The sequence below is a fragment of the Agelaius tricolor genome, unplaced genomic scaffold, assembly GCF_023055355.1.
Source record: "Agelaius tricolor isolate 1412-34295 unplaced genomic scaffold, bAgeTri1.0.p SCAF_1, whole genome shotgun sequence".
Taxonomy (NCBI): Eukaryota; Metazoa; Chordata; class Aves; order Passeriformes; family Icteridae; genus Agelaius; species Agelaius tricolor.
Window position 1 is genome coordinate 15859586 of NW_027269261.1, and position 25359 is coordinate 15884944.

General features: G+C 40.9%; 1 long non-coding RNA gene across 3 annotated transcripts; it reads right to left on the reverse strand.

Moving 5' to 3' along the window:
* Window positions 1-1269: 1269 nt before the first annotated feature.
* LOC139588988 (uncharacterized) lies at window positions 1270-25358 on the reverse strand. 3 transcript variants are annotated; one of them, XR_011678894.1, is made up of 6 exons: window positions 25230-25358; window positions 23970-24104; window positions 17892-17989; window positions 9296-9392; window positions 7768-7912; window positions 1270-4852 (listed from the first exon to the last, which is right to left on the reverse strand). It is a non-coding gene; the product is annotated as an uncharacterized lncRNA (long non-coding RNA). The 3 variants fall into 3 exon arrangements; XR_011678891.1 differs by lacking the exon at window positions 9296-9392; XR_011678893.1 differs by lacking the exon at window positions 9296-9392 and having other exon boundaries at window positions 1270-6014.
* Window position 25359: the final 1 nt, after the last annotated feature.

Here is a 25359-nt window from a genome sequence, read left to right on the forward strand (position 1 = left end):
TGTGTAAAAGCTGGAAGATTTCACAGTATGGGAGACTGGTTTCTGGTCGACCACTTTTAATAGTCTTGCTGAATATCGAATTGCATTGCTGACACTTCAGTTGTTGATGTTCTTAGGTTTGTTCCTAGCAAAGCCCTGGCCTTTTCAACAGCATCAGAGAGGGCACAAGCACAGAACAGTACACATCACTCCAGACTCACAGTGCACTGCTAAACCTTACAACAGCTCCTTGTAATCAGCTCGGGAATTTAAATCCCACCACTAATACACATTACCCGATGTTATTTCATTACAAAGGGCATAGTATAATACATGACCAAAGTTTATCTTCCAACCAGCTCAAAGGACAGGAGGAACAACCTGCACATGGACTGTGAGATCACTGAAACACCTGTGCAGGGGTCTGTGTGCAGGACTTGGGCTACAAGCTGGGAGGTGTTACTGCAGACATCTAGGTGTTAAATGTGCTCCGTGCCCAGGGACTACTGGAATAACCCACAGGAATGGGTGTCTTTCACTTGTACAGCATCAGACTAGAGCTGAAGCCCCAGAGGAACTGAAATTGTGCTCTAGCCCCTTTTTCTCCCCACAAGAAGATGAAGAAAAGCCACTCACGCTGCACACATCTTCGAGGTTTTAGTTAGGTTCAGCTCCTTACACGAAGTCAGCTGAGTGTGGTGGCTGCAATAGGAAACACTGAGCGCTGGTTGCACAGGGTTTGGGTTTCCTCTGCTCTCTCACTCTGCTGGGTGGGTAATGCAATCTGCAGCTGAATCTACCACATAACTTGCTGTATGTTCTGTTGTTTCTGTGGGGGTCATTGCTGAAATTTCCACTTCCCTTTCTCCATTACTTTGTGTATCTGTGAAACAATGCCCGTTTTGTTTAATGTTTGCCATCAGATATCCAGCGAGTCCTTTGAAATGTGCTCTCCTCTCTGGTACAGTAGTTCTCTTTAGGCACTCCATGGAAGGTGACCAGATGCGCAGGAATACCCCAGATGACAAACGTCATTTAGCAGACAGCAATTCATTCTCTGCTCAATACAGGAAAAGTGGTTTCACAGGGACATTTTAGACATTTGTGCTTTAACTTTTCTCTGCCCCTATGAAACAAAAAGCTCCAACCACCCCAATTCCTTACTCTGTTGTGAGGAATAATGCTCACAAGCCACAATAAATAGGACTTTGCCACATATGGTGCTGTTAAATGTACCCAGACAAATCAGAGAAGACACAGGGACAAACCAATATCAGCAACAGCTAACTATGAAATTCCAAATTAGATTTATTTCTGAAGCAGGGCACAGGTTAATAAGAGTGTGGGAAGCTGTTTAATTTCAAAGAAATAACAGCTTCCATGTCTAAAAGTGTATTTAATCCGTGCGACTGTCCGGGCAGCATGGCAGCCATAGCAGCCCATGGCTGCAGGGTGTAAGGGCAGAAGGAAGAAGTGGGTCTCCTCCAGCTCTGCAGGAGGTGCAGGGGGGGCTTTCTGCTTCCCATGTGGCGGGCTGAGATCACCTGGTGCTGTTGTGTCACCATCTGCAGCCCAGTGTCTGAAAGTGTACCTGTCTGACTGGATGAGCAGGCTCAAGACCCCTGCCTGGTTTCTGTCTGGGATCACAGCGATGATTTATACCCCTCTACCACATTCTGTCCTGTCCCTCCTCCTGCCTTCAGAGGTTATTTGTGGTTTGTCCTGAAGACCACCACCCACTGGGAGGTCAGAGTGGCCTCATTTGTTTCCCTGCTAACAGGATCTAATGCAGGGAGCAGTATCAGATGCCAGTTCAGGGGACATTCTTTATGTACCTTCAGGGCTGAATTCTGCCTGTGAAAAGAGAGGTTTATTTCATCCTGTTGGTAAAATCAGCTGCAGAATTTCCTTCAGCTTGGGCTGTAGTGCTCTAGCAGAGCAGCCAAGGAAAGCCATGAGCACAGACTGGCTCCACCTGTACCCAACTTCCTCAGTCCTGTCCACCCTGGGGCAGCATCCTGACCCACTAACTCGTGTTTCTGAGGTTGAACTCTGCTGGTTCCTGGTTCCACTCAGGTGATCTGCCCTCCCTTGCTCCCATCTCTCTCCTCCCCAGGCCACAAAAGGCCTGTGCCAGAGAGCTCTGAGGAATGAGGGCACAAGTGGACAGAGGATGGGAGGGAGAGAGAAAGCAAGCTTCAATGGCTGCAGTCAGCTGTAAGGGGGGAAAGGAAGGAGGAAAAATAGCACAAATGATGGAGGAGAAATGCTACAGCTGTATGAGCACAGGTAGCATTTACTCTGTACTTGCAGTACAGAGCCCCAGTTCCCCCCCTGCCATGGGGTTGGCAGTGAGACTGGGATGGCACCACCTGCAGAGAGCAACCTGCACAGGATCCATTCTGCCTTTCTTTTCTGCCCTTACTTTTTAGGAAATCATCCATATTTTTAAGCTATACAACCACACCACGCAGTCACAGAGCAAAGGAAGGTTTCAGGTGTGCTATCTGGCACCCTACCACAATTTTACCCTGGAAATGTCTTTCTTTCCCCTGCATAACAGTTCTTGAACCAAAGGTAGGAGGAATTGACCCAGAACTGCCTCCCCATAAAGCTGTTGTCATGTTAGCACAGCAGTGCTCAGAAATCATTTGTCCCCTGCTAGGTCCTTTTCCCTGGACTATGTATAAAATCAGGAAAAAAAGTAATCCAGGTATTTATTTGCCCTCCTGCCTTTCCCTGCCTTTCCCCTCCCCCTTCTCAGTGTCTGGTCTGTGGAGTGGGAAGCTCTCAGGTTGACAGAGGCACAGCAGCCTCAGGAGAAGGTCAGGCACCAGGAGCACACAACATTGCAGCTGGCTGTTTGGGTGCTGGGAGTGCTGGGGAGCAAACATTGATTACAGCTTATCAATAGCAGCATCTCTCTTGCCTCGCTCAGCCCTCCCATGTGCATCATTTCTCTGCAGGACTTGTCACCTGCCACTGGTTTTTAGAGAATAGAACCAGGCCATTTCAGATGTGTTGGCAGCACAACTAAAATGGTGTCAACAAATTCCTCCTATTAATTCTTGATTTAGGAACTAAAGGAAAAGGGAGAAGTTGCTGATGGACGTGTGGTACCCCTGGGAGGGAAAGTACAAATGTACCCATACTCAGATAAAGTAAGATGTCTGGAAAATAATTATGGACAGAAAAATGGTATTCTGGAACTGTTTAACAGAGCTGGTCCACTATCACACATTGCTTTAAGGGAATTTAGTGGTTTATGAGTCACTAGGAACCAGCTCATGTCCAGCTCTACCTCTCTGGCTGGACATCTGGCCTGTGCTTTCATCTCCTACAGCGAGGGGAATGGAGCCCAAGGTTTCACACTGGTCCCAGTCACAGGCAGGAGACAAGAGGTACTGGCAGGGTGGAGTGTCAAGAGCACTTGGATGTGAAGTGATAGTAGTGTAGCCCCACATTTATCTTCACAGAGAAAAGCAAGGCACACCTTCCCAAGAATATTTCTGAAATTCACATTCTCTGAACCTCAAAGAAAAGAAAAACAATTCTTATCATTTGCTGTGCCTGTGTTTGTGCAAAAGTAAAACGCAATATGGAGATTGTTTACCCAAAATCATGGTGTTTTGTTTCCTTGGCCTATCAGGGCCAAGTTTGTGTGTGTGTGGGTGTGTGTGTGTGTGTGTGTGGAGACTGTCAGCGGACAGTCACAAAATGAGTACCGTTGTGTGCAGGGTTGAGTGCTTAGCAAATTCACTTTTAGATGTATAAAATAATATAGTATAATAAAGTAATTAATTAACCTTCTGATATCAATAGAGTCCTCCTCATCATTCCTACTTTGTCAGAGTCCTCTCAGCACAGTTATATAGCAGGATGCTCTGGGAGCAGATGTCCAACCGTGGTGAGCTAAATCTCTTTAGGAAAACTCCTAGAAGGAGATGTAGCACCTTGTTCTGGTTCCTTTCTTCAAGCCTAGTTTGCTTCAGTATTGCTGTGAGCACATTTGTGTTTTTAGGGCAACTGTCAGCCAAATTTGAAGTAGAAAATTATGTTGAGCAGGTCATGAAACTCTGTAATAAGCAGGTTACCTATTAACTTTGATATCTTTCTGTTTTACTTGACACTGTTGCCAAAGTACAGATCTTGATTTCACAATATTTTGCAAAACTGACAAAACTACATTTTCATTGTATGAGTAGCCATGGAGGAAGTAAAGGGGTTTGGGAGCTGGAGTTTCTGGGACACAAGCCTCTGGAAGCAAGGTAATATTGCCAGCTTAGGACAGCAACTGAACAGATTTGCTAAAATTATGAAAAAACTAAGGTTGGAAGAGACTCCAGGAGATGTTCTACTCAAGTTCCTCTGCTTCAGCTGCATCTATTTGAATCTCAGTAGTGATATTCTTGAAAATGTCCAGATATGACAATTCCACTGTTCCCACAGGCCATTTATGGCAGCACCCACAAGAAAGGTAAAAAAAGCTCACTGCTAAAATGATTCCAAGGATAAATTAAGCAACTTAGGCTTTTACTTAAGGCTGCTGGTAAATTCAGGACACTTTACTTCATCTGTTACATCCTGGGCATCTTTTCAATCATAATCTTCAGTGCCCCAAGCAATAAAGAAGACACAGCTTGAGCTACTATGCTGAGTTTCTGTGGCTTTCTGCCAGCTGAGGATCTGGCCTGTTTGTTTTTATAATGACAGCTCAGACTCTGGACCACAACTCTGCAACAGGAGGTTGGGCTTTGAGGGTGCTGTCTCCTGATGTCCTGCTGGCAGCACTCATCTCCTTCCAGGAAATGAACTTTTGTTCCTGCTGCAGACGTTGGTTCACCTCCTCACAGACATCGGGGCAGAGTCCTGCCTGGAAGCACACAGAAACACAAGGTTTGCCGAAGTGGGGGTCAGAGTACTCCCTGCAGGTACTGCCCAGGGCTGTCTTCTCCCTCTGACTCACGGATTTTGCAACACAGTGGAGATAGCAGGGCAGTGCTTCCTGGAATTTGGCTGCTCTGCTCTTTGCCTAGGTATCTGTTTGTTTAGAAGTTCCATTCATCAGCCAATTACCATCCAAATGCTCTGGCACTGTACTCACCCAGCTGGGCTGGCCTCTCCCTGCCTGGCACCGGATGTTATTGAACACTGACACTGATTTCATACTGAAGGTTGTTTCATTGGGTCTTGTAGGGGCCTTTGACACCAGAGTTCTGGAAGGCACTTTCACCCTGGCAAGCTGAAAAGCTTGTATGTTCTTACATGTGTGCATGGCACCCAGAGCCGGCAAAAGGATACATTTCCAAGGAAAAGCAGCAAATTAAAGCAATGGCTGTGCTTTCTTTCAGCCTTCATTGTGCTGTCATGCCCCTTTTCTTCCCTGTCAGCTTTTGTGCCACCAGGCTCTCTTCTGACCTCTTCTTCTTTCAAAAACTTTCTTCTCAATTTTTCTTTGCTCATGGTACTCCTCTGTTTGCTCATCCTTTTACACACACCTGGCTTGCACAACATCTTCAATACTTTCTGTATTGCATGCTTACAGGGGCCTGCAACATGCAATTCAACAACAAAATGCTTCCCTTGTCTCATGGCCTGACATTGACAATATCATTTCACACTTTCCATGATCTAAACTTTGAATCTCTTTATGCTTTTTTGTCTTTCTTGGCCCTTGGCATGTTGTTCTCATCCTATTCATCCCTTTAAGTCTGTCTAACTTGGTTTGGGGCATTTATGAGCAGGCTTGTGACACTGCTTGCACATGCATGTACAATTTAGCTGTCAGGAGATGCATGTACAATTTAGTGTCAGGAGAGAGAGTCTCAGACCTCTGTAAGGACATTTGGGTCTGCAATTGCATTACTAGACCATCTTCTGGAATTATCTGTTTCCATGGTGGCTACAAATGCAGGAAGGACGAGCCACCTCCCACACTACCCAGGAACAAATGCATATCTTCAGGAGGAAAGGACAAGCAACTTTTGCCAAGCTCCACAGGCACTTTCCTCTCCCCACAGGATTAGTCTGGAGTCCTGCCAAGGCAATGGTTAGACACAGGGTTTGGGAAATACTATTACAGCTCAAAGATGCAGCACTAACTAGACACTCAAGACACAGAACATACTGTTCAGGGCTTGGGCCTCCACAGCCTTGCAAGCAAAGAAAACTCTCAAACCTTTTTGAAAACTCTCAAAATTCTTTCTTACAACTGTGTTTTTCTTGTCCATACTTTCTTTTCAGTTTAATATATTTCATACCTAAAAATGGCAACAGAGGAAAAAAAAAAAGCAGCCAACAAGGCCAATTAGTCTACCCAAAGTTCTGAAGGAAACCTCTATTTGATGTTGTACCTTTCTGTAAAGAGGCACATTTTAGCTCAAGGGTTTTACTTGGTTAAGTATTTTGGGATTTGGGGAGATTTGAAAATAAGCTTACATAATTGGTTTATCCTATCAGTAATGTTGATAACTGCATACCTTCATTGGCTGGCAGACTAAACTTTGAGCTGTCATACACTAAATTAAACTAACAATCAACAGAAAACTAGATGAGATTAATCTTTTATTATTGTTATTCAGCATGAATCCTTAAATGTAACAAAAGCTAAAGGTAAAAAGCTCACATTCTGCTTTGATTAAGACATTCAAATGCCTTTGTCTTCACCCTAACACAGGCTAGACAGAACTAAGTGAGGGCAGCTTACAGGCCTCTCAGTGACAACCTTTACTTAAAATCCTTCTAATGTCTGTTCAAGATTTGGCATAATCCCTAGTATTTCAAACAGAAGCTCAGCATTTGTATCATATGAGGTTACACTGCTACAGTCCTGTGAGGAGCATGGGACAGATCAGTCTAATAAGCCTTTGAAGAAGAAAAGAACTGTCTTTGAATGCTGAAATAATGTGATTTTTGATAGCAGATTTTGAGAAAAATAAAAAAGGGCTTCATTCTGCTTAGAACATTAATCAGTGAATTCAAGAGGTAAAACTCTTCATAGTAGTAAAGCCAATATGAAAATCAAGCATTCAGTGGGTTCACAAATGGTAAGGAACTCAGCCTCTGCTTTACTGAGACAGGTAACCCTCTGGGCTTCAACAAATAGGCAACGCGTCCTAATTTACACAGCTTGACACTTACAAATTTTGAAGACCCATCTGTGAGTAAAAATGAGTCCAGACAGGAAACCTTTATCTGGATAGCACAAAGCCAAGATTAGGAAATTACACCCAAGATTCAGCAAAGTGTAGAAAATTTCCCATGCAATTCAAAGTTTTAATGATTTGTTGAATTTGTTTCCCTTCTCTCAATTTCTTCTTCTCTCCTTTCTCTCTTTCTACTCTTCCCCCTTCTTCATTTTGCTTTTTTAATTTATTATTTTATGACTGCACTGTGCCTGCACTGACTTGGTAAACCTACCCCTACTATTTAGACATGCCCAACCTAAATAAAGCAAGAAACTCTTAAATTCCATAGAGATGTTTCATTTTCAAGCTGAGAGGCAGCAACATTTAATTACTAGCAGGCTAATCCTGCAATCATCACTCACCACAACCACTCAACACATGGAAGGGTGCTAAATTGATTTTAAATAATACTGTGTAATGACTGACAAACATAAAAAACAAACAAACAAGAAAGCAAAGCTGTTCAGATAAAGGATACATTCTGAAATGTGGTGGAAAAGCATTAATTAAGACTAAAATATCCACAATGGCAGGTAATATAGATCTAGGCTGATTTCCAGGTATACCAGAATGTTTCTCTCAAATCTCACAGGCTGCTTACCACTATTAGTCACCTATGGATTTTTTTGTATGAGGTATTCTTCCATGTCTGGGAGGGTAGCTGCACTAATTCATCAATAAGATCCTTTTCATGAGACCAACCACAGTCTGGATTGGCACTGATGAAGCAGCTCTCCAGTTTCTTCCTGAAAGCAAGCAAAAGAGAGAGAACAGATATAATTTCAGGAGCTATAAATTCACCATTACCTATTTACATTCCATTTGCTATTGTGAAAAATAACTACAAATAGTATTTGAGATAAGGTATTGAAATTATTTGATCCTTTTATCTTAAGAAAAAAAGCTTTTCAAAGATCAAGTAATTAATAGTTAAATGCAGTCACTCCCTACACACTGCATGCATTGCCTCTATTCATTAACTGATGAGATTCCTTTTGTACCCTGCAAAAAAGGGTGACAGTTTGAGTACATGAGATTAACTACTTAATTTTGCCTGTTTTCTAACACAATATTGCCCTGTGTAATATGCATTCCATATCTGGGCTTTTATGTCCAAATACAAAATCTGCTAAAATGTGTGGTTCAAAAGCCATAGCAACATCCTACCTAAATCAAGAGCATCAAAACATAGTGTGGGGCAGAAAGCCACAGAGGATTATTGTGTGTGATGGGATTTGAAGAATCAAGAAATAATCAGGACAACTACATTTGCTTTCGACTTTGGTATCCATGAGACCTCCCCGTAGAAGAGACAGAGCACACAAGGGAACAAGGGTGACAGCTTCTGCAGTGATGACTTTTCACTGCTTTTTTTTTTTTTTTTTTGGTTCTAATACTTTAGTTCAGAAAGCACAATGGGCTACTGTGCTTTCCACCAACATATAATTAGCAATATCAGAGATCCCATCTCTCCTTGTTAATTCAAAGCAGTGTCTGATCTTTTCTAGAGTGTGCCCAGTGTAGCACGTGGTGAATTGAATGAGCATCCCACTTCAAGCAGATATTTTGAAAGGCACCCAGTTCTACAAAACTATGACATATTCTACCCCAAATCCTGCTTCAACTACTCATTCAGAATTGTGCAGAAAAAAACATCTGCCCTATTTTACTGGTTACATTTTATGCTGTAAGTCATAACTCTCAAAGATTACTGAGGAGGATGCAGCCTATCTTAAATGAAGAGGACAAGGGGAGACTGTGCAGTGGCAACATGTACCATTGCAATGTTCATTGCAGGCACAGGAGCAGAGAGACCTAACAGGGTCTCACAACAGGGATACAACACAACTTGCCACAGATGTTTCTTATAAAAGCTGAAGCAATGCACCTTCATTTTCTATTGGTGGGCAGTCACTGTACATGACAAAAAGAGCTTCATGAAACAAGCTGTGGACATGGCATTTAGTCCAGCTGTAACTTTTTCAGTCCTGATAAATGCACTAAACTGAGTCAGAAATTACTCATTCCTCTCCATAACATTGCTCCAAAGTATTTGACTGCAGAGAACCGAGATACTGATCTAGGATAATAAGACAGGGGAGAGTATTCCACGAAAGTTCCAACTGTACCTTTATGCTTATTGCCATTTTGCCAAGTTCAAACCCATTTCTCCTGCTCATGGGCTATATCCCAAAGGACAAGCTGGCATGCATCCAGAGATAGGCCCTGAAAGAAATAACATGGGGCACATGCACTTTTTCTAGTAAGTAACATTTACTAAATGTTTGAGGCAAGTTGATGTTAATACCCACCACTTGCTTAATAACTGAGAGTGATAACAGGGAATGACAGGATAAAAATGCTGCCCTCTGCCCTTCATTGCATCTAGACATGTATGAGAATCACTCAGTACTTTAGACTGTTTCCCTTAGCTGAGCCAAAAGCTAGTTTCTATTAATTTTAATAGTTTATTGTGATAGTTAATAGTTAATTATTAATAGTAGTTAGTTATTGTAGTTAACTTAAAAAAAAAAAGAAGCCATTGATATAAAAATGGAGACTGAACCAACACCATGACCATTTAAAGTTCCCTGAAAGAGTAGTAATTGCTGACACAATCTGCTCATCCTTACTGACATCATCACAACCAGCTCAGATAATGTTCCCTCTCATTAGAGCAGCATTGGTATGGGCATTATAATGCTTAGAGAAATTTTAATTTGGCAGTAGTTTGCCTTCTAGAGCAAGCAAAGGTTGTTGTGTACAAAACTCAGGAACTGTAATGCCTTGGTTTCACTTTTGTTTCATGGCTGCAACCCTAAGACTGTGAAGCTGCAGGAACAAAAGGCTCCATCTTGCTGTGATATGGAAGTCTCTGTAGACAAGCTTACAAAATAGGTCTCTGAGGTATATTTTCTGATTAAGAAGGGAAGAAAAGTGACGTATAGATGGGCTATTAATTTAACTGGATTGGTACAAATGTGCCACTTCAGAGGAATATACTCCTTTTGACCAGAAATTTAAATACCAGGGATTTTAAAGGTAGGTGTGTTCAACTCTGAAAAAAAATCCTTAGGTTGCATCAAAGGGAAAAGTGACAAAACAAAAAGGAAGCATTTGAAGTTGGGCTTTTGAACATGTATAAATGAGATGTATGAAAGGGAGTAAGGACAAATAAGGAACATCCAAATTTTGTGGGTGTTCAGGATGTTTTGGGAGACTTGGAGATTCCTGGTGGGCTGCATTCACATGCCAGTCCTTCAGCACTACAGATCACCTGCTGAACATACCTGAACTTGTCTAGGTCGAGTTTGAAATAAATGGTGTTCTGCATGCAAAAAGCCAGTCCTGTATCAGTCTATATCAGCAACTGGGAAAAGGGGAAGGAAAGGGGAACTTTTAGTGGGTTGATTTGATCTAATACATATTTTAAAAAAGCCCTTTTGTTTTCCAAAGAATTCTGCTCTACAACTAGATAACAATGGATTGTAAATTACTGGATATAAAGACAAATTTTTGATATATTTATATTATACTGGCAATTTTTGCTGCTTACATGAAACAAAAAAAAAAAAAATCATCCTTTTACTGACTTTTATACAGAATATTATCATATTCTGGCAGAACAAAGTACATCACCCGAGAAACTGTCGCCCAGTGAGTGATGTCTTGTATCTCTGCCAATATTAGCTTTATGGACCAAGTAACAATATTATGTTAATATCTGCTGATTGCTATTTGTGTACCAGACTGTTCCAATACCATGGTGATGAGCATGCTGTTGGTGTCTGGAACAGATGGACAGAACACAAGAGATCTTTGCCTTGATTTCAAGACAAATAGGATTACCTGTTTCATTAATAATGCTACATGAAAGCACAGACAAAACCACAGTTCTATCTCCATCTCCACTAACTGACAGGAGGAAGAAGATATATGGCACACATTGGATGCCCAAAAAATTTACCCTAACTTTAAGGGAGAGCAAACCTTTGAATCACTTGTAAAGCCAACATAGGTGCTTTATGCTGTTTAGATTGGAAACAAAATTCACCATCTTATTGTCAGCAAAAAAAATCCTTTGTAGCTCTCTGCAAAGGTGATATTTGAGGCTGGAGATGAGGCAATTGCCTGCATTCTGCCCAGCACCACTGATTCCCTATCTGCTGATTTAAACACTCCTTACAAAGAAGTCATTGCAAGAGCTTCCTGCCATTTGAGAAGAAAACTGAAAGCACTGTGAGTGACACTTGGCATCAATGCTTTTATATGACAAAGAAATAGGAAGAAAAGTACACTTCAATTCCATGATGTTGTTTCTTAAGCCCTACCACCAGCACCAGATAGACACTTTATTCTGCACTCTCTTCTTCTTTCATAGAAATGAGGAAGAAAGACCAAGAGACAAAAGAAGGAGGACATCTTTTCTCTGTAGGTTGTGCAATTCTATTTAGAAGGAAGCCTGTGATATTGGGGAAAAAGTGATCTTGCAACAATCTCATACACAGTAGAAGATATGATGCTGTGTACTATTGACAAACTGGCTTTGAATGACTGAAAAAGCAGTTATGTGGGGAAGAGAACTTGGACAGAGCACTGAGACCATAACAATAACAATTCCTTTCCTATCTCAGTGGAAATCGAAAAGAGGAAACTGGATACTATTTTCATAGAAGAGCTGCCAATTTCCTACTGATATCAGAAGCCCATCACGTTTGGAAAGGAAATTACCTATTCCTGCATGGCAAGGCTAGCAGGTGCAGACGGCATGTGAACAAATTTCCCAACCACTGATCTGTCAAGGGCACAAAACATAAAGTGCAAATGGTTTTATGGACAATCATTCAGTTCCTGCCAGGTCATCCACAGATTCTGGAAGCACTTAATTCAACTTGGCATCCAGAAAGGTTAGAAATAAGGCCACCTACAGAGGTGAGGTGTCACAGGAGCTGCCAGGGCGAGCACGACTCAGCTCACAGTTTGTATCTCGGCACAAAAGGAGGAACAGTCATGAAAAATGCTGAAAGTCTGAGGAAACGAGATTTAGCAGCTTCTGCTGAATGTGTCAAGCAAGGTCAGCTCTGCGGGCGGCTGCTCACTGTGGCTGCTGGCCTCCAGGCATCAAAGCCTCACAGCTAAAAGGAGAAAACTTTCTGCAGTGCTTTTGCTCTTCATTCCCTTTTCACCTGCGAATAGCACCCATCTACATCTGTCCAACCTCACACTGCCACAAACACAAAGAGATTTTGATTGGGTCCCCGTTTTCTTCTGAAATACAAAACTGGAGAAAATAACAGGAAATAGCAGAGCAAAGATGGTTTCCAAGAAGCACAGAGCCAAATCAGCACTTTGTTCTGAGCGGGTAAATTAAAAATCTCCACTGCTGCTCTGTGGAGCAGGGTGAAATATAGTAGAAACACTTATAGTGCTGCAGGGCTTTGCATTTGCAAATATTGACTGAATTTTCATTAGGTTCCAGTCACAAAAACAGGTTGGATAAGGTTGTTAGTGTTAATTTGAAAGCTAAGCAGTGATAGCTGCACATACAAAACTACATCCCTTCCTTCTTCTGAGGGACAAGTTCCTCTCTCCTGAAATGGGTATCAAAGATGGAGAGAATAAATTATCTTCTGAGTTGCCTGTTTACTGCCTACTGACCATTTGGTGAGAGAAGATGGCTGGCCTTTAGAGGGTGGTTCATTTTACTTTCTCAATTACTTCTGTTCTCTTCAATAAGAAAAATGAATAGAATGTGTAATAAGAAAAGCAAAACTGTGTACAATACCATCTTTATTGTCTCAATAATTCAGTTTGTTCATTTTCTTTAGGAAAAACCCAGAGTTTCCATGCTTTGGCACTAAAGTTTTAGTCTGGGTTCTAGAAGTTAAACTACATGCTTTTTCATAACTTCACTGCGCTCACAGTTAACTTACATATCCCCATTTAGCAGAGGTACTGCTAAATGACTACGAGAAATTGGTCTGGAGTGATGAGGTCATAATTTAAGGCATTAAATCATAGAGTAAAAAAACTCTATATTTGAAACTGTGCCAGCTTCAAGGGGGAAAAAATGGGGCGAGTAGGAAAAAAAAAAAAAGAAATTAAATGAAAGACTGCCCTGTAGCCTTCAGATTTTCTTAGATATTCACCAGTGAAATCAGAAATATTCTTGGGCAACAGTTAATTTTTAAGCTGAAAATATTCAAAATACTACCCAAGGACCATTGAAAATCGCACTGGAAAATGTCACCTGAGGTGCTGTGACTTATATTGAGCATGTTAAGAGGAAGACCACAGCTGCTTTGGGTATGGTCTCTGCTCTCAGGCACCAGTGTCACACTCCGGACAGTGTTTGTGGTTAAAACTTGTTTTCCATGACACAGACACTTCCAATATACAGTGTCAAAGAAAGGCTATCCAGGATAGGATGAATGTGTAGTAATACTTCTCATAAGCATAATGTAATACTTCTCATAAGTAATACTTCCGAATTCCATAACCATTTGTTCCTCCTGCAGCCAGGAACACATACCCATGTTTGCTCCCAAGGTCACACAAACAAGCCCCTTCCCTTCACAGAATCAGAAGAACCAGTTTAGCTGCATAGTCTGACAAGTACAAAGATCACCTCAAACTATACTTAGATTCGGGTGGTAGTAGTAGATGAATTGTTGGTATTAACAGACAGAAGGCACTTGAGTTTCATGATATCTAAAGGAGGCCTTGTACTGGAAGACAGCTCGTTTCCCATACTTACCCAGCACTCATAGATGATACACAAGGCTCAGTTCTAACCTGCTGGCAAACACTGCGCTCAGGAAAACAGCCTAAGGAGCCTGGAAAACCCCCCATTACTGCCTTTCTTGGCCCTGGAGCTGATTCAGATGTTGGCTAAGGTTATGCAAGCACAGATCTGAGCAGTGCTAGTTTACAAGGCCGGGACTGCTCAGGCAGGAGTCACTCAAACCCCGGTCACACCACCTGTATCAGAGTGTTGTGAAAGTCATTTGGCAGGATTGACACCACCCTGAATTCCTTACAGAGGGAAATACTGCTCTCACTGCCTCAGTGATAGTCAATATTATAAACTGGGACTGTTGGAAGAAGGGCTCGTGCCCTGCAAACTGATTGCCTATTAAAATGCGAAAAGTAAGGCCAAGAAGGCAGGAATTTAATCCATTAGTCTCATAGAGTAATATAAGAAATAAAATAGAGTAATATAAGAAATAAAAGCAGGGAATAGGAATTAACTTCCTCAGATTTAAGAAGTACTTCTCCCTGGATAGGAGCTGTGCTGTTAGACAACACATCCCAGGGTGTACTATACATATAGTTCTTGTAGAAGCTTTATTACTTTCCAGAGCCATAAGTTACAGTTCATTTAATAGAAATATTATTCTGTTACAAGCCCTACTGAAGGATACATTTTTACTGAGAATTTCAGTGAGGCAAAGGAGGTTTTTTATCACACCTATCTATACAGATTCTTCCATCCTAGTTATGTCAACAGATATTTTCTATTTGGTGAAAAAACGTTTGCACTTGGCTAAGCACCTAGATAAAGCCCTTCTGTTTTCTGCAGTCAAGATGTATCTTTTTTTACAGGCAATGACATAATCTACATGAAACCCACCTTTCTTTCTTACCAAGGCTGATACATGGTATACATTCCCTGTGTAGAATAAAAAGGTGTATATTCTCTGTGTAGAATAAATTTTCAGCTGGTGCTAGTAAACATGAGGTAGGTTATTCAAGCCCAGGCCTGCAGCTAAATGAAATTTTCAGAGACAGAGGACATGCGCACAGCTGTTTATTCTGAACATTTCTTCTGATAGGTTCCTCTTTCTTTTTCCATTTAAGCTTTTGTGTTTTTTCCCTGGGAGAAAAGCATAGCTTGCCACTACCAGATATTTCAGCTACATGTTCTCAAATAGTCAAAGGAAGACTATTATTCAAGTCAACCAAAGCACTAACAAAACAATGGGGTTCTTACCTACTGAGATGAAGATCAAAGATGAAGGTGTTGATAAGAACTACAGAAAATTGTCCTGGTTCACAAAACGTACCTATTAAACTTGACCTACATGTTCATTTAGATTGCTTTGTGCACCTGCTACTGGATTTTGTTTTCTCATTCATCCCCACTAGACAAATATATGTGATTTTGGAATGACTAGCAGGTTAAGCAAAATTAATCTTATCAGTAATACTGATGTAAGAAACAGTTAAAAATGCAATCTACATATAGATATTGACCAACTCCTAGCATATTTTCACCAAATGAATAACCAACTTCCAAATAAATGCCAACAAAGCCCCTGCACAAGAGTTCAATATTGTAAACCTGTCCCTCAGTTCTCTATAAAACAGGGCTAACAAGATGAAAGCAGGTTTAAGTTTAGAAAGCTGCTTCCATTTGCCCTTTCTATGTCCCAATGAGGCAACCTTGCCAGAGCTGGAAATCACTAAATATAAAGGAAGTGCCTTCTCCAACTGTTCTGATTCCCTAAGGAAAAAAAAAAGGCTTTGTCATCATATTTTGTGTGTTAATGCCTATTCTGCTGTCTTCACTTCCTCTTAGAGTAACTTTTTAATCCAGTACTGATTTTCAACTAAATTTGAAAATGAATCAGAAATTTCAAGACACAAAATCATCCCAAGTTTAGTGAAAGTAGGCAGCTAGCTGGAAAAAGAGGAGATCCAGATGGTGTCTCCAGCCATGGAAAAGAGTGTAGCAAAAGCCTCATTCTTACCAGGCATCAGAAAATCCATCTAAGACAAAGACCATGCAGGCCAGAGGGACAACTTGCATGAAGCACAAATCCATTCGAAGCAAGGCTTCAATGATTCCATTATTCATGGACTTCTTGCTCATTTCTTTTAGACTTTTCTGCCACACACAAGGCTAGGGCTCCCCAAATACCTGTTCATGCCATTCACAGTCATAGTTCTGAGAACTACGCTCTCAGAATAGATCTCCTTAGTGCCTCAAACCACTAAATAGTTCTTCAAATACCTTTTCCACATATCTACATTTTTTCTCACCATAATAAACCATTTTCACATGTGGCCCAATTTAAAATGTGACTCTGCTCTGGAACTGGCTTGTAAGAGCATATGAGTCAGTGTTTTTCTTTCTGTTTCAGATATTCAAATGGTACCCCAAATAGTAGTCACTCACCTTTTGTGCAGGCAGAAGTCCTGCCCATGATGCCATATGCTTCTGAATTACCAATGGGGCTTCAGGCTATGTAGAGGTGGTTTCTTCTACATCTAGAAGTGCCAGTGGGTGAGATTAACTACCTCAGAAGTTCCTGACCACTCATCAGGGTGCTAACAGAAGAGCTCATGGCAGTATTGCTAACTCAGGTGAGGCAAAGCCAGCTGCCATACCTCAGACCAGGATTTTAAACTGATTAAAATGATACACCTCTGTGCTTAGTATGAATCAGGGAAAACCCATAAAACCTTCTCCGTGACAGGCCAGTTTGTAGCAGCTAGAAGCATCCATTTGGCTGTGGAGGGAAAACCTCTTTCCTCTGCACAGCTGTATCTGGAACAAGACATCTGTCCATGTCCTAACCCAGCCAAGGCAGCAGCTACTGTAGTTTCAAGAAAGCAACAATCAGAAAGAGAGCCCTTAAGACTCCAAAACTACCTACTCAAAAAATAAAGAAAACCCTATTTCTCCAGCAACACAGACATTATAAGGCCCAAGTTTATTGCACTTCCTCATAGAACAAAATGCTTTTTGGCACATTTTCCAATCCTATAAATGCTGTGGAATGAAAATTAAATTAATGCACAGAACAACTGTTATGACTCAGCCTTCAACCTAAAAGTAGTGATCAGTACTGATTATCTGTATCAAGCAAGTTTTGCACATTCTTTCACAGTTTCAGCGGCCAAAAAGAGAGGTGCTCATCTTGACTCCAAATAAATCTCAATTTTTTTGGTATTTTGGTATTCAAAATTTGGCATGTATCTCCTAAATTAACAACTACCTTAATACTAGAAGGTAGTAGTTGGCTCTCATTCCTCCCTCCAGCCATCCACTTCCATAAATTGCTAGGAAGCTGGAAGACTGGAGTCCCCTGTTCCTCTTCCACATGAAGTGAAATGGCCGGTGGGGTTCCACATTATTAGTGTTGCATGTTGAGGGTTGGAATAGGCAGAGAATGATAACACAAGCCTTATTTCTTTAGGGATTCCAGCTCAAAGAATCATCCCCCACCCACTTCTTGCACTAAAAAGACAGTTATTAACTCCCTGATCTGCCTGCCTGTGACAGACAAAGGAAGGGAAGAAAAATAAAACAAATGAACTGAGGAATAAATTACTTTTGGTAGTCAGATGGAGGAGAAGCCTCTGAGGAAATGTAATCACCACACCCTGCCACTTATTAAAGGATTGTGTGGAAGCCATGGCTGGGCAACTGCTTATGCAAACTTAAGGAAATATTTGCTTAATAAAAAGATTAAACAGAAGGTTCCTTGACAATGTCTGCTGTGCCTAACAGGACTGGACTGTTACAGAAAACATGGTCTCTCATTGAGATCCATCCAGGCAATGGTGTCTGTGTGCAGCAGACAGATCTGTGCATACACAGGTTAACTGCAGGATTCAAGCCACAGGGGAAAAAGAGGAAAATGCTATTTTTTGCCTACAGACTGTGACAAAAAAAACAAGCTCAGAAAATTAGTTCTGTTATGGATCAATACTTACATGCATGTGTGCTTTCAAGGCAGAGCAGAGTTGCAAGCTGTTCTATTTGAAGGATTTGTTGCTTAGCAAACTTTCAAATGAAGACTTTTCACATGCATCTGAAGGAAAAAATTGTAATTTGAAATTTGGCCCAAAAAATTTTTTTTAAATGTGGAGCTGTAGGGAAAAATCAATCAATACATACACAAAATTTACAAGTACAATTCGTACTATGAATATCCAGCAGAAATTAACAACACTGCAGAACTCTCTTGGTTACATTTTTTCCCAGTGAATGGTACTGTTCACATTCTTCAAAAAGATTAGAAGTGGGAGGTTGCATGGAGCTACTCTGATTCATTTAATCTTTTTTTGTCTTTTTCCAACTAAGCATTTTCACAGGGGAAAAACAATGATGTCATCAAGTTCCTCTGTCTGCTGAGACTATGTAGTTGCAAGGTTTTCTGCTGATTTATGGATTAGAAAATTTCAGTGATATTGCTAATAAAAGTAAGCTACTTTGGCATTACTGTGTGGTAGTTCGTGAAGAAGATAGAAGTACCTCATGACCTGCTTGTACACCATGACCTGCTTGTAGGGGATGAAGAATCACCCAACATTCCAGGATACCACAAAGGAGACCAGAAATAGGCACAATTTTCCTTTGAATAAATCAACTCCATATTTTATTAGTTATTCTTGTCTGCAACATAATTTTCCTAGTTAGAAGAAACAGATCCAGAGGAGAATGAGACAGATTAAATTCTGCCTCTGCAGTGTGCTGTGGTCTTTCCTGCTACAACTACTCATTCGAATGTTAAAAAAATCTAGGAAAACTCAAAGCTTCACATTAAAAGTAATAAATTAATTAGCTACATTTTTAATTACCAAGCAAAAATGACAAAGCTAGTTGTTGCCATCTTCACTATCCAGGCTGCTTGCTGTAGTGATGTTTAAGAAATAGGGCTGAGATGCTGAGGTATTTGTGCCCAGCTCTGACTCCATTTGGATCTGAGCCTAACTAGGCAGAGACAGCACTGAGTTACTACTCAAGGCTGCCACCTCCTGTTTTAAATCTCCACTTCCTCACGGGCTGATTAATAATCTGATCAGGGTGTTCCTCCCAACACTGGCTTTGATTGTAAAGCTGATTCTGCATAGAAAGGATGTTTTCTCAAAAATAATTAGAAACAAATTTTACATAAGTTACAGGAACTCGAGCAACCATGCAGTATGTCATATCCATCTTAGAGCAGCTATTGATTTCCAAAGCTATGAGCCCTAATGAAAAAAAAAAAGATTATTTCCTCCTAGTAGCACTAGGAGCACTACGCTGCGTGTCACTGTTCAGCATCTCAGCAGACAGGCCTATCCATCTTATTATGCACATTAATCAATTGCCGATAAAAATGCATTGCTGACATCTGAAATGTGCTACTGCATTTATAAAGTGTTGATTAAAGAGAGAAAGATTAAAGAGAGAAAGGCTGCATTTCCCCTCCAAGTATTAATACTAATTTAAAGTACAAGTGGCATTAAAACTGCCAAAGTTGAGAAATTAGAGGTCAGTCTTACACTTTGCACACTCCAGATGTCTGACAGTTCTTTGCTTCTAATCAATTAGGCAACAACCTCACAGTCTTTTATTTGCATCTGAGACTTTCTCTTCATGAGCCTGGCTACTGGAACCTAAGTAAATGCATGTTCCTCTCTTACTATCTAGCCTGAGACATCAATATCTCCCTAATCAAGAAGCATAAAAATTCTCATTCAAAAGTTTTAAGTACATACAATGTTCACCTGCGAAAAAAAACCCAAACAAACAAAAAACCCCCCCAAAAAACAAAACAAAACAAAAAAAAAACCAACCAAAAAAACCCCCAAAACAACAACAAAAAAATCAAAACAAAACAATCCCCCAAATTCAGGGCAAATAATCTCAACAAAGTTGCTAGTTGAAAGTTTGTGATATTGAGTGTGACAAGGGAAGAGAGGTTTTCCTTATCCTACGCTAGTGGTGCATCCACATATTTGAGCTATTTCCCCATTTTCATTCTCAGTCTTGGTAAGTTTTTGGACTTGACCAGAAACAAAAGGCTTTAAAAATACCAAGCCTTTTGAGAAAAAGTGAAAGGTGCAATTCAAACTCCCAGCAATACAGATATTGAGAATTTGTATGCATTCTGGAAAAGCTACTTAATGAAAGACACTGCAGTTCATTCCAAAATGTCTCTCTCATTTAGTCAAACCCTTAACACTCACAGAGTTGGGGCATGCACAGCTTCTTTGGGCAGCCTGTGCCAGTGTCTCATCACCTCTGTCATAAAAAATGTCTTTCTTAAGCCCAGTCTAAACCTGCCCTCTCCGTTTAAAACCATTTACCCTTGTCGTGTCACTGCAGCCCTTGGTAAAAAGTCTTCTGCCACTTTTCTTATAAAGCCCCCTTCTAGTATTGAAAAGCCAAAATAAAGTCTCCCCAGAACCTTCTCTTCTCCAGGCTGAACAACCCCAGCTCACTCAGCCTGTCTTCACAGGAAAAATGGAAAACCTCACTGCTTTCTTTCATCTAATATGTACAGCATTTTACAGCAACCACAGATACTCTCATGTAAAAGTATTTGGTAAGAATTGACTTTAGAAGTGCAGAAAACAGATAAAGAATGGTAAAAAAAATAAAATCCATTAATCAATTAATTAAAAGCAATATTTACCTGCATGGGGCTTAACTTCAGCACACTAAAGAACAAATTTATTTGAAACTACTTTCTTTGAAAATTTGAGATGCAAATTGACTTCAGCTACCAGAATTCAGTAAATTACATCAAAACACTATTTGCATGTGCTGTGGATGAGTTTTGAAAACTGCATTTATTCTTTTAACAAGTCAGTATTTGAGCTTTTGAGAATTAAAAAATCAGTGTTGTGGTTAATACACAGGATTGGTGTCAGATGATTTAGATTTTAGTCTTTACTTTGTCTCAGACTTCCCCTATGAGATCATCACTTACAATTATCTTTTCAGAATTGGCATCTAATTTTGGATAACCCAGCTTTGCCTGCCAGACTTTAATATCTGGAACTCAATTTTCAGAAAATGGTTTAATTCACTTCAGCTGGTATAAAAAGAACTTGAAATCTCTGGAAATCAGGTTTCTGAAACTCTGAAATTCCATTGGGTGCCATTTATATCTCTGGAGAGTGGCCTCAAAATGTTACCAGTGATGTAAGTGAAGAATTCAGACTTATTAATACCTTGCATCTGCTGCACATGTAAACAACTACAAAATATTTAGGGCAATGGAGAACAGGGAGAGAGAGCATCCAGGGGTTTCCCATGAGTCCAGTGTCCAACACATCACATCTGCACATTTTACTGCTTCATCTTAAGGCCTCAGAAATTGAACTGTTTCAAATAAGAAGCAAAGCTATAAAGGCAGACTTTCTTTACCATAAAACTATTTGTGTCCCCTAAATTTTAGTGAAATCAGTACAGCATATGCCCTGCATGAATCTGGGCTTTTGTGACAAAGCATCATCACATCTACAGTGGTCAAAATTCATGATGATTTGTAGTGCCTGAAGTCTATAAGATAACTTTGTTTGAAGTTGAGTTTTGAAAGTTTTGAATGGCAGATGGGACATATGCTATAGATACGACATAAAATGGAATTTTTGTTGAATTTAAAACTCAAAGTGACCTTTGAAATGTGTTCTTATGTTTATCTGGAAATGAGCCAACAAAAATAAAAGTTCATTTTCTGTACCCCTGTGATGCTAAAAAAAAACCACCATTTTCTCTGCCCTGTGAAGAAATGTTTGTGAAAAATACCCAACAATAAAAAAGCCTCTCCTCATAGTATTTTAATTACAGCCAAATATCTCACTCAAGGATCCTCATGTAACCTACACTGGATCATGCCATCTGTGTGAAGATGTTTTGCAATTATGCCAGTACTTCCAGCCCAGATGACTCAGAATGGGTGGTGCTTATAGGGAGGAGAGAATCCAGACCCTTTTGTCCTTCACAGAAATCCAGGCCTGCTCAGCACTCCTGGACTGCTGCAGTTTGACAACCAAGTTGTCTTTTCTTAGCAGGAAAATTATCCTACTTTGGCCCCCATGGCCACACTGCCTCTGGCACCTGAGTGTGGTTGGCTTTGATAACCAGGAAAGTGAGATATTCAGGGTCTGGGGAAGGTCAGAGTCCCTTAATGCTAATGAGGTAGTCATACAATCTTGAAGGTGTGTCTGCTGAGGGCTTGTCTGCCCTTTAAACCATGATCTATTCAGAAGTATCCAGACTGTTTTAAACTTACTACATCCACAGTTTGACAAATCCAGAAAACTATCAGTGGTTAGTGTTTAGTCAGGGGACATTTTCTGTGAATATTTCTAGTCTTCTATTTTTGGTAAAGTAATGAAATAAATCCAAGTCAAAGGTAAAATGCCCCAATAAGAAGCCAAACAGATTATTGAAGAGAAAAGATTAATGCTACTTTTCAGGTAGAATGTCTTTCTCCTGCCCTGCCAATACAACATTGGAACCAGCCTCACCAGCATAGGAATGAACTGGCCTCAGTTTCTCCAGCCAGCCAGAGTTTGCAGGTCCAAATTCCATACACCTACACTGGGAGAGAGGGCTCTGTGTGGAGTGGAGGAGGGACTAAGGAACACACTGTTTGCTTTGCTGCAAGCAAGATATCACTAGACCCTCCTTTCTCTTCTATATTGAGCAGAGCTGTAGGTCAGCTGTTGCAATAACTCATTTTCCCTTTTAAATCTGAGTATTTCCTGCCTCTCTTTGTATGCCTGCGCTATTAGGTTAAGCACAGAGCACTTAATTGGCAAATTCATAAAGATCTATCAAACTCTTTATAAAAGAGAGGTACTACTTTCTCTGATAAGCTTCAGCACTCTGCTTAGTCATCATACTTTATTATCTTCTATCACAATGTCTTGCTCACTCACAGAAGTCACAGCTTAGGACTCTTAGGAAACTGTGGATAGTTCTTCTCCATGTCTGCTCTTCTTACAGACACTGCTTTTTAAAAAATCTTTAAAACGAGAAGTAATATCTCAGTTCAGCTAAATCAGTAAAACAAGTTTTAAAAGAGATGTCTGTTCAAACCACATTTAATTTCCTCTCCTTGCACTGTACACGACATTTAATAAAATACAAAAATCTTTTACGGCTATCCAGCAGATAACATCAACAACAATTGGTAGTAAGAAGAATGGTGAATTTATTGACTATACCATGCAGGATGCAAGTTCAGGTACTTCTGGTACAGAACCTGTATCCCTCTGATATTAAATCTTTATGCTGGGCTACAAACAGCAAATTAACCATTTATATTTGCCAGATTTCAGTATCACTATTTCCTGAGAGACTTTGATTACATCATAAATTCTGATGGCAATTATCAAACTAACCCTTTGTCATGCTGTGTTTTCTTTAACTGATGGCCTAAATTCCTGTCAGGAAAAGGCTCATCTGATAAAAGCTACAAAACATTATTAAGAAGGAGTTGCGTGTTATATTTAACCTATTTAAGGATCTACTGAGCATCTAACCTCAGAAAAGTTAGTGAAGAAAGTTTGCTCCTTTTTTACTTCTTTGCTGCCATATTAAAACATAGTTTGCCTTGGAGCAGAGTAAATGTTGCCACCACTGTGCATGAGGAGGCACAGCTGAAGCATTCTGTCTGACGAATAATTTGAACTCAAAATGAAACATTTCTCATTCAGAGATTGCAGATGCTTTCCACATAAGCATTAGTATGAGGTGCCATGGTACCATATCCAGCTTTGTGGGACTGAGGCACAGGTACTTAAGTGCTGTGTCCAGAATTACCCAGCAAGTCCAACAGCAGAGTGGGAAACAGGGTGTAGTTCCCCTAGTGAGCCCTCTATGCTGGGTCCAACAAGCTGAGGGATTTAAAACATACAGATTAATTCATTTTTCTAGGCAAAGAGCAGGCTTTTAAGGCAATTGCTTTATGCATCTGGCTTCAACCAGCAGTGTAAACCGTGCCATGCTCTCAAAAGCAGATTATAAGAAGATCATTAATCATATGTATATTAGAAAGCAATCCCTACCCAGGTAAAGCTGTGCAGAGTGACCAGGATGTCCTTCCATCACAGCTGCGTGCCACTGGATCAGTTCATGTTTGTTTCCATAGTCTCTTCCTCCTACTAGGTATGACAACCCTGTTGTTTCCTCATTCTCAATATCTGGATGTGATTAAAGTTTAAAAAGTCAAATATTATGGCCTATATTCTGGTACTTATAAAATTTCTCATTGTTCTCACTATTCTGTAAAATTAAAGGTAGAAAAAAAATTACAACCATAAACATATACATCTATCCATATGAGATAGGAGAAATGGGTTTAAAGTGTTTACAAAAGACTTAATGTGAAAGGAGCTGCCAGGTTGTGGAAGAATGGGTGTGGGGGTCTTTACCAACATCAAGCCATGCAAATTTGTTGCAGAGAGAAGCACAGCCTGAACTTCTGAACTTCGGGGGAAATGCACAGACCTAATAGACTGATGAGTATTAACTTCTCAACCCAGGGTCATGAAGTGCACAATGAGGGAGGGATACACATTCAAGGGGGAATATGTAGCAGATGGTTTGGGAAGGCTGTACCTGGGGAAAGGAGGAGGGCAACATACATCCTCCAAAAAGTCAAGAGAAACCCCACAGGGGTATGGCCCACTGGGTTCTCTCCCTTTATTCAAATAAAGTTGATTTTTGCAGGATTCCTCCGTCTCCTTTGCAGACACTGGCCTTTCACAGCATAATTTTCCATGCAATATGTATCTCCCTTAACTATACAACCCCCCTCGTGGTTATATTGTGTGATACCCAATTGTATCAGGCTGCTGTTCATAATGGACCCACACAGCTTAGGGCACGGAGGGAAAAACCTGGGGTTTATTCCTGACTTCTTGTGGAAGTCAGTGGAATTTGGGGCAACACAATAAACAAATATTGGGCTGCCAAAGACAATGCAGGAGGTCATCCTTATCCTTTACAAATATTGGGCTGCCAGAGAGGAGCCAGGAGATCACAGTTATCTTTTCCTTTATTCAGAACCTATCACACAAATGCACACTGTTCGCCAGGCAGACCTGGGCAAGGCCTCCTGGGAGAAGTAGAAGTTCCTCCGGGCTGTCGAGCTATGGAATAACATAACATTCATGGCAAACAGCTTTTAAGAGCTGCCTGATTTCGCCAGTGCGAGGAGAGAGACCCCCGCGGGGAGGGGAAGGCGTGAGGGGGGAAGGCGGGCCGTCCCTCAGGTGACCCGTCCCCGCCTGGGCATGGGTAGGAGACGAACACAAAGAGCCGACCTGGCAGGTTGGGGTGACTCGGGAGCCTTGGGGTGCCTCGAGGGCTCCGTTTCGGGGCCGCTTTGCCGCCAGACTCCCCCCCTTCAGCCGCTGCCGCTGCCGCCGCCATGGCAACGGGGGCGGGGCCGGC